A 14,632-nucleotide genomic window follows, 5' to 3' on the forward strand; every position below is an offset into this window, starting at 1 on the left:
AAACGTAATAGCACACCGATCGAGCTCGTTGCGCACGCAGCGGTGTGCTTTTTATGCCGGTCGGACCATCGCTGCTAGACTAGTTAGCCGTCAAAATATAGGGCGGAAACGGAAAAATTATATTAAAGCTATAATGTGTAATATTTCACGGACAATGAATGTCTCCATGTCGCTCCGCCATTTTAAAACTACGGGATTTGTAGAAGCTGATGACATGTCCTTCTACAAATCCCGTAGTTTTAAAATGGCGGAGCGACATGGAGACATTCATTGGGGTGTAACTTTGTTATGTACATTCGCATGCTGAATATAAAGAATATAAGAACACTGCACTTTTGTGATGGAGGTAATTAATAACGATTGAGGTAATACTTGTGAATGATAAGACTCAAATTTGTTTATAGACAACGTGAAATATTACACATTATAGCTTTAAGTATACACAAGAGTAATATGTGTGTCTTATGCCTTCGGCATTGGCACCCATAATAATAAACCTACAAGTTCATGTTAAGAATGTGCTGCCACTTGGTGTATCAACACCAAAGTAAAAGGATGATATCAATCAGAGGGACAAAGAGTTTCTAAATGTTCTTCCTGATGTTTCAGCCTCAAAACTCTGCTGCATTTATGTCGAGTGCAGTTTAGGATCCAAAGCAGCAACATGTTGGATTCATGTGCAGCAGCTGATTCCATCATTTCAGGAGAAGCTCGTCTGCTTTATTTAAAGTTCTGTGAGGAAAGAAGCTGACGAGGAACTGGAGCTTTAACATCATGATTCACTGTGAAAGTGAAGCTCAGTTTCTTTGCAAAGGGATTAAAAGAAGAATCGACCCGTATTCTAACCATGAAGACTGCTGTGAAAGAGCTTCGACTCACTTCCTGCTCTCACACACAGCAGGGTTAGGGTTATGACCTTATAAACCTTATAACCTCTGCCCACATATCTCCTTGGCCGTTTCTCAGTATGCGTACTTGTTTGTACTTGCGTACTCGTGTACTTCTGAAACGTCATCACTGAAGGACCGAGTACTGTTCCAATTCAAAGTACGCATCCAGACAAGTACGCTCCACATTCCCGGATGTGTGCTGGCTCCGCCCATTTTATCGAGTTTGCTTCTGTGGTGACTTCAGACAGCTTGCTATCCCAGAAAGCAGTGCGGCACGAGCGATGATGACGCTTCCGTTCCAAATGCACAATGAGCGTGCTTGTGTGCACTGAAGTTCGTACTTCTGACAATCCCATACTTGTCAGAAGCGCACGAGTAAGGGCTTGCGTACTTGGGTATTAAGAAACGGCCCTTGTTCCCTCCCCTTCAGATCTGGAGCTCATGATGGGTGTAACCGACAGAAAGTGAACCGACCGGTTCTGTTTTCTGCACAGACACGTGATTTGTATGTCAGAGCTCAGACCGGTTTCAGCTTTCAGGAAGTGAAACTCACTGAGTCGCTGATCTGAGAGGAGAAATGGCGCAGAAAGGAGTTCAGCTGGACCGAGAAAGCTTCTCCTGTTCGATCTGCCTGGATCTGCTGAAGGATCCGGTGGCTATTCCCTGTGGACACAGCTACTGCATGAGCTGTATTAAAGGCCACTGGGATGGAGAGGATCAGAAGGGAATCCACAGCTGCCCTCAGTGCATGAAAACCTTCATACCGAGGCCTGTCCTGGGGAAAAACACCATGTTAGCTGATTTAGTGGAGCAGCTGAAGAAGACTGGACTCCGTGCTGCTCCTGCTGATCACTGCTATGCTGGAGCTGAAGATGTGGCCTGTGATGTCTGCTCTGGGAGGAAGCTGAAAGCCACCAAGTCCTGTTTAGCCTGTCTGGCCTCTTACTGTGAGGAACACCTTCAGCCTCATTATGATTCAGCTCCATTAAGGAAACACAAGCTGGTGGAGCCCTCCAAGAAGCTCCAGGAGAACATCTGCTCTGATCACGATGAGGTGATGAAGATGTTCTGCCGTACCGATCAGAAGTGCATCTGTTATCTCTGCTCTGTGGAGCAACATAAAGGCCACGACACAGTGTTAGCTGCAGCAGAAAGGACTGAGAGGCAGAGAGAGCTGGAGGGGAGTCGGCAGCAGATCCAGCAGAGAATCCAGGACGCAGAGAAAGATGTGAAGCTGCTTCAGCAGCAGCTGGAGGCCATCCATCGCTCTGCTGATAAAACAGAGGAGCACAGCCAGAAGATCTTCAGCCAGCTGATCCGTCTCCTCCAGAAAAGAAGCTCTGATGTGAAGCAGCAGATCAGATCCCAGCAGGAAGCCGAAGGGAGGCGAGTCAAAGAGCTTCAGGAGAAGCTGGAGCAGGAGATCACTGAGCTGAAGAGGAAAGATGCTGAGCTGCAGCAGCTCTCACACACAGAGGATCCACAGCCAGTTTCTGCACAGCTGCCCCTCAGTGGCAGCACTCAGGGGGGCTACACACTCATCCAGCATCCAGATCCGTCCTCTGAGGCACTTTGAGGATGTGACAGCAGCTGTGTCAGAGCTCAGAGATAAACTACAGGACATCCTGAGAGAGGAATGGGCCAACATCTCACTGAGAGTCGCTGAAGTGGATGTTTTACTGCCACAGCCAGAACCAGAACCAGAACCTGAACCTGAACCAGAACCTGAACCAACGAGCAGAGCTGGATTCTTAAGATATTCATGTGAAATCACACTGGATCCAAACACAGCACACAGAAAGCTGTTACTGTCAGAGGGGAACAGAAAAGTGGGATTTATGAGAAAACCTCAGTCTTATTCTCGTCATCCAGACAGATTCATTGTATGGCAGCAGGTCCTGAGCAGAGAGAGTCTGACTGGACGTTGTTACTGGGAGGTGGAGATGGGAGGAGAAGGAGTTGGTGAAGCAGTCGCATACAAGAACATCAGCAGAGCAGGAGATGGGACTGAATGTGTATTTGGATTTAATGACAAATCTTGGGCATTATATTATTACTCTGACAGTTATACATTTATGTACAACAACATCCCAACCTTCATCTCAGGTCGTCGGGCCTCCAGAATCGGAGTGTACCTGGATCACAGAGCAGGTATTCTGTCCTTCTACAGCCTCTCTGGAACCATGACTCTCCTCCACAGAGTCCAGACCACATTCACTCAGCCGCTCTGTGCTGGAGTTTGGCTTTATGATTATTCTTATGGAGCCTCAGCAGAGTTTGTGTAAAGTGAAATAAATGTATTTAGTCAGCTTGTTGCTGACAGCTGGCTGCTGTGATGTCTCTGCTGCTCTGCTGTTTATTTGCTGCTGTTTCCTGTGTCTGTGCAGCCATGGAGGATATCACTGCTGATCAGGAGTTTGATTCACAGAAATATTTCTCCACATGAAAATCTAAACTTCTCTGAGCTCTAAATATCAGTCGGATCCGGCACTGGAAAAAATGCCCCTCCAAAAATAAGTAAAAAAACAACAAATACGAGACGTTTTTGCTTGAAATAAGCAAAAAATCTGCCAATGGAACTAGTGAAAATCGGCTTGTCAAGATTTTTTGAAATAAAATGTGATATTTAGGACTTTTGAGTTCAAAGTGATCTTGAAATTAGCTTAAAAACCTCTTCAAATGAAAAAAAAGCTTGTTTCATATGATATGTGACTCAAAACAATTTGTTTCCAAGACTTTTTCATTTAACAAGACATTCCAGATGTATTGTCTTCAAACAAGTCCCTATATCTGGCTGAAATGGAACTTGTTAGGCAGTTGTGTCTTATATTAAGTGTAATGAGATATTTTAACTAGAAATGAGACAAATATACTTGGTAAGACTTTGATTTTTTCCAGTGTGGTGTTGATGTGTCTGTATGTTGTTGTTTCTCTTCCACTTCATGGAGCCCAGCAGAGGAATCAGCAGACCTTCCTTTATCACAGACTCTTTTCAGATCTCATCACTTTGGAAATGGGAAAATAATCCTGGAGTTACGCTGACTTTGATTTGTTTCAAAGATCAAATGTTGCTGCTGTTTTCTGAACCGACCAACACATGAGGAAGTCTGTTCTGAGGTGTTCAGAAACTGTCATTTCCAGGAGCAGAAGGAATCAGGAGATCCTTCATCAGCTTTAATGTGAGAACCAGCCAAGATTTTCACAGCAAACACGACTCTGAAGGAAGTAGCAAAGTGTTTTCTTTTGTCTTCATTTCTGTGGACTCTGATGGAGAAAATGTCAAACTGATACGAGGGTCTAACTGAGGCAGTTTTCCTGTAACAGCACAAAGTCCAGAGTTCATGTTCAGAGCAGGAAATATTTGTCCTTTTGACTTTCTTCAATAAAACAGCTTCATCACAGAGAAATGAGTCCAGTTTTCTTTGATTAGATCTGATCTGCATGCTTCAGATGATCAGTTATTATTCTGTGAGCTCTGTTCTTTTGACATTTGTTCTTTAACAGTGAAGAAACATTTTCTTCAGCCGATAAAAACAACCCGAGAACCGATGAGAACAAACAGCAGGGACGCCACAAGCTAACAGGCTTTAACACGAAGACAGTAAAAGGCAAAGAGAGGAAGAAGAAGGACTGATGGAGGTGTTTTACACTCTTCATCCTCAGCAAAGAGAATGAGAATGAGACCAGGGGTCTCATCATAAACTTCATGTTTATGATGAGTAAATGAGATGAAGGGAGCTTAAACTGACGAAGTTGAATCAATATTTAAGTTGAAATTTACATGTGAAAAACACTGGGTGTCCCATTAGATAAGCAGCATGTAATCCCAAAACAAACTGGGCCAAAACCAAAGATAAACTTAACTTTAGACTACCAGCCGATAAAATAACTGGGTAAGATATGCATTAATGATCACAATTCATATCTGATCAAGTACTTTCAGTTGATGTTTAGTTAATAGAAATTGGGCATAAAAAGTGGCTAAGAGCCCCCTTCAAGGGATGGATCCCAGACATCCCAAAAAGAGGGAGGGAGGGAGGGGCTTGAAACTGTGGCTCTCTGGCTCTGTGGCTCAGATCCTACTCAGAGTTAATAAGAGATAAAATGACGCTCAGTGGGGTCACAAGGCTCTGAAAGGACCAGATTATTGGCTAAATTACAATCAGAATGAGTTATAAGGGTAATTCTCCTTGGATATCTGCCGGTGAATGAATGGGATCAGAGGCACAAAGCGTGTCACACCCCGGTATGATAGGTGGCGCTGTACCCATTCCAGCTGTTGCTGATAGAGCCACTTCCTGTTGACCTCTTCACCACCAACAACAACAACAAACTCAGGCATTGGAGAAAGATGGAGAACGCAGAGCCAGATGAAGCTACGTCCCTCTACATTTGGTCTGTGATGAGCTGCTTGTTGCACAAACTCGATGCCCAACGGAGCATTCTCCATCGCGTTGTTTGTTTCTTTCTGACGGCGACAACAACAGGAATATCGTCTCCTTTGACTTCCGGGTCACGACCCCGGGAAAACATCTGGAGCATGCGCAGAACGCAAAGTCTGATTCACCACGTGCTTCAGCGTCTACAAGCAGGTTTAGAGTGACTTTCAACCCAGTTATCTCGGGGTCTGAATCCGATCCGGTCCAATTCTTAGTCAGATTAAGGTGTCTACATGCACTTAATAACTCAGTCTGATTGTAATTTAGCCAATAATCTGATCCTTTCAGTGCCATGCGACCCCACTGAGTGAGTCTGCACCAACCCAGGCATTTAAACCACATATCAGCCAGCCATCCCACTCGATGCTTCACGCTGATCTGGATTTATTCTCCTTTGGTTGTGAGGTGACAACCTTTCCAAAGGTACCATCAGCACACTCAGTCAGCCTGGCTTCAGCCACTGAAATCGTGATTTTATAAAAAGGGTTTAGCCCTTTCTCTTAATTTACTTGAAGCAACCATTTTTCTCAAAGCTGATTAAAAAAAGTAGGAAAAGGCAGAAGCTCACTGGACAGAAAGAAAGATGAACATCTTTATGCCGATGCAGCCGACTTTCACCTCCTAACTGCAGCCTAAGAAGACTATACTGCCCCTCCTCACATGACCCCTGACCTTTGTCTCATGGCTTCCCTGCATCAAGACACTCAGAGCTGGTCCTCCTCTTGCAGATAAATAGGTGCCATCCCTTTACGTCTCCTTCCCGTGGCAAAGGCTGAAGAGTCACCAGGGGGTGAAGCATTTAAGGACGAACACCATAAAGCTTTTACAGCACTTGTTCGGTTTTATTTGTCGAGACAAACAAACTACTGGCATAAAAGTGCAACTCAATGCAAAAACCGGTTTCCACTTTCCTGTAAATAGCACATCTTCTTAAGTGTTATGTGAAAAGAAAAACACAACATCAGCGACTCTGAGCCCAAGAGAGCATCTGGCAATGAGACTTCAGTGTGAAAGATGTCTGAGAAATCCTGCAAAATATTTAGGAAGCCGCAGGGAAATGGAGCTCTTTGTTCAACTCGTTCAACTCGTTCAACAAGCTGTCAGAACACAGCGAGAAGCCGAACCGCTCCGAAAAAGAGCGGTCGCTCCGTGAAGTTTAACCACCCCGTGGACATCCAACCCCCCCGTGGACATCCAACCTCCCAACCCGTGGAGTCTAACCACCCCGTGGACATCCAACCTCCCAACCCGTGGACATCCAACCACCCCATGGACATCCAACCTCCCAACCCGTGGACATCCAACCACCCCATGGACATCCAACCTCCCAACCCGTGGAGTTTAACCTCCCCGTGGACATCCAACCTCCCAACCCGTGGAGCTTAACCACCCCGTGGACATCCAACCTCCCAACCCGTGGAGTTTAACCTCCCCGTGGACATCCAACCTCCCAACCCGTGGAGTTTAACCACCCCGTGGACATCCAACCTCCCAACCCGTGGAGTTTAACCACCCCGTGGACATCCAACCTCCCAACCCGTAGAGTTTAACCACCCCGTGGACATCCAACCTCCCAACCCGTGGAGTCTAACCACCCCGTGGACATCCAACCTCCCAACCCGTGGACATCCAACCACCCCGTGGACATCCAACCTCCCAACCCGTAGAGATTAACCTCCCCGTGGACATCCAACCACCCCATGGACATCCAACCTCCCAACCCGTAGAGTTTAACCTCCCCGTGGACATCCAACCTCCCAACCCGTGGAGCTTAACCACCACGTGGACATCCAACCTCCCAACCCGTGGAGTTTAACCTCCCCGTGGGCATCCAACCTCCCAACCCGTGGAGTTTAACCACCACGTGGACATCCAACCTCCCAACCCGTGGAGCTTAACCACCACGTGGACATCCAACCTCCCAACCCGTGGAGTTTAACCACCCCGTGGACATCCAACCTCCCAACCCGTGGAGTCTAACCACCCCGTCAGGGCCGTTTCTAGCTTTGTGGGGGCCCTAAGCAAGATGCTGTTTGGGGGCCCCTAGTTTGTCAAACTACAATGAAGAGATTCCTAACCATTTAGATGGAACACTAAGATCTATTACACTTTATGAGCAAAACAGGCTAGAGTTTAAATTAAACATCTTAAGTTGAACCACTCAGGCAAGTGAAACTAATAAAAATATATAATATAAAGAAAACAATAAATAAAAGATTTTGAGGTTTTTTTTAAATATTAAACTGTAATGTACAGCGTCCCTTTAAAGATTGTACCCAATTACAAAGTAGATAGATACTTTATTGATCCAGAAGGAAATTCAAGCATCCAGTAGCAGACATAAAGCAATAAAAAATGTTTATACAATTATAAACACTTTAAAAACAATCTAAGAATTTAAAAAACTATTTTAAAAAACAGTTTAAAAATCTAAAGTGACCAGTGAAATAAGACCAAAGTGAAATATAAAGTGACCAGTGAAATACAGAAGTGCCATCACTTAAAGCTGTTGTACATCCTGATGGCCAGAGGAACAAAAGAGTTTTGGAAGTTGTCACTTTTAAGAAGTTTCTGCATTTATCTACACATTGTACTAGTTAAAGTAATAAAACTAAGAATAATGATTCACTGCCACAATATTCTAAAATTATCAACAGGATGCCTAATATTTGTATATCACTTAAAAAACTAACAGTAGAACACTTCTAATTAGAGGCCTATAAATAACACAGCAAACTTAGTAAATGAATCCTAAGTAATGCCAAAATCGTGTAAAATACCTGAGAGACAACTTCCACTGAGCAATGACAGAGCAGGACAACAACATGCCTCCCTCCCTGCTAGAATCTGAATAAACTGGAGTCAGTCAGTCATTCCCGTGGCAGGACTGACTGTCATACTCATCTTATATAAGCAAACTTTCATGAGGCAAACACTGAAGCCGAGTTTATAACGAACAAACCCCAGCCAGCTACACAACATTTATCCGAGACTAGCTAGCAGGACAAATAAACACAAAGGTGGGACAAAAAACGTCCCACCTCCAGCTATCCAGCCCACATCACCCAACACATGCCTTACCTTTGTCCTCAGGTCGTTTTTCTTCCTCCGTTTTTCCGCGCCACTAATATAACTTCTTTTTTATGCCATTACGGCGTTTGTCTTGTTAACTTTTCTCGCTTTTTAGGGGAATGATGGGTAGATGTCAATCATTCCCGTCACACCTGTTGGCGGCCTGCTACGCCACTTAGCGTGTGACAGTGCTGTACTTTACACAAACTCTACACACGGGCGCCAGCATTTAGTAGATTTTGTTCATAACCCCAAACGCTAACCAAGCCTAGGTTGCTGACGTTAGCTGAGGTTAGCTGGCAGCAATATCACTGAACGTTGGGTTAGCAAAACAATTACACCAAAAACACGAACTTACCAGCAAGGGATGCACGAGCGTCATCTCTCCCTTTTCTTTTCTTTCTTTAGTCAGCGCCAGAATCATGTGGCCCTTTACTTGACATTCTAAATCTTCTTCACTGTTAACGGGCATAACTCGGAAAACGTCAGGTAGGAGGATGCTCCACCACCGCCGATGCGGTAACTTTGAGGACTGTACCATTTAAGGTGGGGGGGGGGGGGTTATAGATAAGGTAAACACATCTAATTTGCCCGAATCGAGTAATAGCGCACAGAATTAAGAAAAACGCTGGGCCTGTTCATGACTAATTTATATAATTTCTTTCATGTAGTAATATAATAACTATCATGACATTTTTTTTACAACCTTAATTTTGGGGGCCCCCGCCAGGTACTTGGGGCCCTACGCACTCTGCGTACTCTGCGTATGCGGAGCGGCGGGCCTGCACCCCGTGGACATCCAACCTCCCAACCCGTGGACATCCAACCACCCCATGGACATCCAACCTCCCAACCCGTAGAGATTAACCTCCCCGTGGACATCCAACCCAGCCGTGGACATCCAATCCACCCGTGGACATCCAACCCACTATCCGACCCTCCCCGTGGACATCCGACCTCCCAACCCGTGGAGTTTAACCATCCCGTGGACATCCAACACACCCGTGGACATCCGACCCTCCCGTGGACATCCGACTCTCTCTTGGACATCCAACCAACACACCCCGTGGACATCCAACCCACCTGTGGACATCTGACCCACTATCCAACCCACCCGTGGACATCCGACCCTCCCGTGGTCATCCGACCCACCAGGTGGACATCCAACCAACCCACCCGTGGACACCCGACCCACACGTGGACATCCAACCAACACACCCTGTGGACATCCAACACACCCGTGGGCATCCGACCCACACGTGGACATCCAACCAACACACCCTGTGGACATCCAACCCACCCGTGGACATCCAACCCAACCCACCATCCAACCCACCATCAGACCCACCATCCGGCCCACCATCCAACCCACCATCCAACCCACCATCCGGCCCACCCCGTGGACATCCAACCCTCCCTGTGGACATCCAACCCAACCCACCATCAGACCCACCATCCGGCCCACCATCCAACCCACCATCCAACCCACCATCCGGCCCACCATCCGGCCCACCATCCAACCCACCATCCAACCCACCATCCAACCCACCATCCGGCCCACCCCGTGGACATCCAACCCTCCCTGTGGACATCCAACCCAACCCACCATCCGACCCACCATCCGGCCCACCATCCGGCCCACCCCGTGGACATCCAACCCTCCCTGTGGACATCCAACCCAACCCACCATCCGGCCCACCATCCGGCCCACCATCCAACCCACCATCCAACCCACCATCCAACCCACCATCCGGCCCACCCCGTGGACATCCAACCCTCCCTGTGGACATCCAACCCAACCCACCATCCGACCCACCATCCGGCCCACCATCCGGCCCACCCCGTGGACATCCAACCCTCCCTGTGGACATCCAACCCAACCCACCATCCGACCCACCATCCGGCCAACCCCGTGGACATCCAAATTTGATCTATTTAAAACTGACAGTTACTCAAGGAAATGATAAAAAAAAAAAAAGTACATTCTCAGGAATCAATGTGACATCTTTAAAGAGATCGTATTCGACATCGTTTTGGGTTTTTTGTTAATCACTTCCTTTTGAAATATTTCTCTATATACCTCTCTGTTCTCTCCCTGTCTGCTGCCCTTTGTTATATCCCAGATAAATGTCAAAGTACGGTCTAAAACACAGCCCACACTCTATGACGCAAGTCAGAAAAAGGAAAATAAGTACTCCTGCATGCAGTCCTGCTTAGAAATTAAATATCTCCTTAATATCACGTGGTACATTCAGCTCTGTTCCTGATGAATGCCTTTTATCAGCCTTCCCTGAGCCCACCTGCTCCCCAAGGCTCATCTTATCAGGGAAAAGAAATTAATGGAATATGTGAGGATTCAGCTCTGGGATGAGCACAATGATGTGTGTTATAATGATGCACGAAATACTCGTGACCACCAGGGACTTGTTAGATCCTCTTACCAATGAAGAAATAAAGAGGCTGAGACCCTGTGAAGCTGTGGGTATCCACAGAAACTGCTGCCAACCCATCACACCTCTCCTTAAGAATAAAGGAAGCGATCGCTGGGGTCCGACCCCATAAGAAAGGGTTGAACCCTCCAGCAAAAGTAATTAAAAACATCAGGACAAGGGGTTATATAACCTGGATCCACACATACTGTAATGTATATCCCTGTTAAAGCCCAAATATATTCCCACATCGGCTTATCCAACTTCTTATCCTTGACTATATCGTATACCTTCATCCTCACAGGGGCTCGAGTCCTCATTAACGTCCATTGTTGTGACATCATTTAGCGCTTTCAGCACCTCAGATCTGTTCCCAGGGAGGATGATTGCAGCTACAAACAGTGGATTAAACCAACCGGGGTCAGGGCCTCACCTCAACCCACCAACACACAAACAAAACAAGCATGAAGGAAGTGCTGGGAAAGTAAATACCTGAATAAATAGCTACACACCACACGGGAGGCCACAAAGGACATGTTAGAACCTGACCACCAACTCTTCTAAGCCAGTGGTTCCCAAACTGTGGTACGCGTACCCCCAGGGGTACGCAACATGACGTAGGGGGTACACGGAAAAATGCATAAAAACATGGTTTGCAAAGATAGCTCCGATAGATCCTGTAGCGTTCTCTAACTGGAAGTACCGGCACTACTTTTCACTCATGGAGATAAAAGGCAAGAATGTGTATGTAACATGCACGCTATGCCCAGGAAAAAAAAACTTTATCCATGTCTGCCTCAAGTAACTCAAATCTAATGAAGCACCTAACATCAACCCATGCGAATATGAAGCACTTGTTGCTTCTGCAGCTGCTAACCCAACCCCAAGCCCAAATGCGGCTAGCTAACCCAACCCCAGGCCCAAATGCGGCTAGCTAACCCAACCCCAGGCCCAAAGGCAGCTAGCTAACCCAACCCCAGGCCCAAAGGCAGGTAGCCAACCCAACCCCAGGCCCAAAGGCAGCTAGCTAACCCAACCCCAGGCCCAAATGCAGCTAGCTAACCCAACCCCAGGCCCAAATGCAGCTAGCTAACCCAACCCCAGGCCCAAAGGCAGCTAGCCAACCCAACCCCAGGCCCAAAGGCAGCTAGCTAACCCAACCCCAGGCCCAAATGCAGCTAGCTAATCCAACCCCAAGCTCAAATGCAGCTAGCTAACCCAACCCCAAGCCCAAATGCAGCTAGCTAACCAAACCCCAGGCCCAAAGGCAGCTAGCCAACCCAACCCCAGGCCCAAAGGCAGCTAGCTAACCCAACTCCAGGCCCAAATGCAGCTAGCTAACCAAACCCCAGGCCCAAAGGCAGCTAGCCAACCCAACCCCAGGCCCAAAGGCAGCTAGCTAACCCAACCCCAAGCCCAAATGCAGCTAGCTAACCCAACCCCAGGCCCAAAGGCAGCTAGCTAACCCAACCCCAGGCCCAAATGCAGCTAGCTAACCCAACCCCAGGCCCAAATGCAGCTAGCTAACCCAACCCCAGGCCCAAAGGCAGCTAGCCAACCCAACCCCAGGCCCAAAGGCAGCTAGCTAACCCAACCCCAGGCCCAACTGCAGCTAGCTAACCCAACCCCAGGCCCAAATGCAGCTAGCTAACCCAACCCCAGGCCCAAATGCAGCTAGCTAACCCAACCCCAGGCCCAAAGGCAGCTAGCCAACCCAACCCCAGGCCCAAAGGCAGCTAGCTAACCCAACCCCAGGCCCAACTGCAGCTAGCTAATCCAACCCCAGGCTCAAATGCAGCTAGCTAACCCAACCCCAAGCCCAAAGGCAGCTAGCTAACCCAACCCCTGGCCCAAATGCAGCTAGCCAACCCAACCCCAGGCCAAAAGGCAGCTAGCTAACCCAACCCCAGGCCCAAAGGCAGCTAGCTTATCCAAGCCCAAGCCCAAAGGCAGCTAGCTAACCCAACCCCAAGCCCAAATGCAGTTAGCTAACCCAACCCCAGGCCCAAAGGCAGCTAGCTAACCCAACCCCAGGCCCAAATGCAGCTAGCTAACCCATTCCCAGGCCCAAAGGCAGCTAGCTAACCCAACCCCAAAGGCAGCAAGCTAACCCAACCCCAAGCCCAAATGCAGCTAGCGTGAGCCCCAGCGAAGGAGGCGGAGCCGCTCGAAAACAAACAACACTACATCTTTCGGCTCAGAAACAGGTGACCACCATCACCATTTTATATTCAATATTTATGTTTTTATTTCTATGCATCATATGGCAGGCTGCAATCTATTGAGTTCAAATAAATACGGAATGTTCTAAATGACTGTTTATAGTGTTTTTATTCTTCAATCAGTCAATATAAACATATTTGATGTTAAAGATGTTATAGAACATAAGAAATAACGCCACAGTTACTTTGCTGAGTAACTAATTACTTTTACAATGTGGTAACTGAGTTACGAACTGAATAACTTTTTGGGAGCAGTAACTAGTAACTGTAACTGATTACTTTTTAAAAGTAACTTGACCAACACTGGTGGAGGCGGATGGCCACTCTTCCTGGTTCTGGTTCTGATTGGACTGAAGACAAATTTCAGCTCAATCTGTTGGTTTCCTTAGCTGGGAAACTGTTTTTGAATTGGCTCTCTATGAATGAATTGGATTATTTTATAAATAATTATGATTACAATGAATTGGACTTTATTTTGCACTATATAAATAAACTGAATTGGTTCTGGTTTCCTCCCATCTGACCGGAGTCCCGGTTTTTATATCCACTGAAGGCTTTGACATGTTGTCTCAGGGGATTTGCTGAAGTTATTCTGCTGTTTATCTCAGAATTTCACAGGATGGAGACGGATGAAGAGCTGACAAAACACAACTTACATCTGAGTAAAGTACCAGAACGGGAAATACTCCTCTTTTTCTTGGTGAATATCTTCCTCCTGGCAGACTCAGAGATGATGACCTCTACACTCATGGCTGATTATTTTTCTCTATGGATTTTCTGTCGGTTTAACACCTAAGTCCTCCCTCTTCTTTCTCACCTTCCCATCTCCTCTTTGGCTCCTCTTCCTTTGACCTCCTCAGCAGCGAGCTGGCTGGATTGGAACTCAGATGGTGCTAACCAGATAAATGCTGATGCCAGCCGTGATGGATGGGGAGCCTCTCCGCCTACCCAGCATGCACTGCTGCAGCTCTGAAGGCGGCTTCATTAATTATCATTCACAGCAGAGGTCTAAAGAGGAGAGCTCCGTCTCCGTCTGTTGCACTTAGAAGCAATTTCAGGGAAAGAAGTCTCCTTTAAGCTGCTTTCTGTTTCTTTTTTGACCGTATTCGTCCTTTTTAGCCACAAAAATATTCTTAATCTGAATGTTAGAGAGCTGCAGTGACCAGCAAGATTGAACAAAGACAGACACACAAAACAATGAAAAACAGTCGATGACAAAAACAAACACGAAGAAACTGGAAATGTGCACAAAACGCCAAAAGTATGCAAAGGACAAAGAGACAGAAAAGCAAAGACTGAATGCAAAGACCAGAAAGTGTCCAACAAAATGAGATCAAGAACTGAAAGAATTAACCACAAAACAACAACTCAACAAATGATGACAAAAAGTAGGAAAACAACGCGTGTCCTGAGTGATCCAGTTACACTCTGAATACAGGTGTGAACAGACTCAGGACAAACTGAGCTAAAACATGCTAACACAGACTGAAGCTAATTAAGCTAAAACATGCTAACACAGACTGAAGCTAATAAAGCTAAAACAAGCTAACACAGACTGAAGCTAATAAAGCTAACACGGA

General features: G+C 46.7%; 1 pseudogene; it reads left to right on the top strand.

The window, feature by feature from the left end:
- The first annotated feature begins 1,446 nt into the window (after positions 1-1,446).
- Positions 1,447-10,365, top strand: LOC142374487 (E3 ubiquitin/ISG15 ligase TRIM25-like; annotated as a pseudogene).
- The last annotated feature ends 4,267 nt before the right edge of the window (positions 10,366-14,632 follow it).

The sequence above is a fragment of the Odontesthes bonariensis genome, chromosome 23 (genome assembly GCF_027942865.1).
Source record: "Odontesthes bonariensis isolate fOdoBon6 chromosome 23, fOdoBon6.hap1, whole genome shotgun sequence".
NCBI lineage: Eukaryota > Metazoa > Chordata > Actinopteri > Atheriniformes > Atherinopsidae > Odontesthes > Odontesthes bonariensis.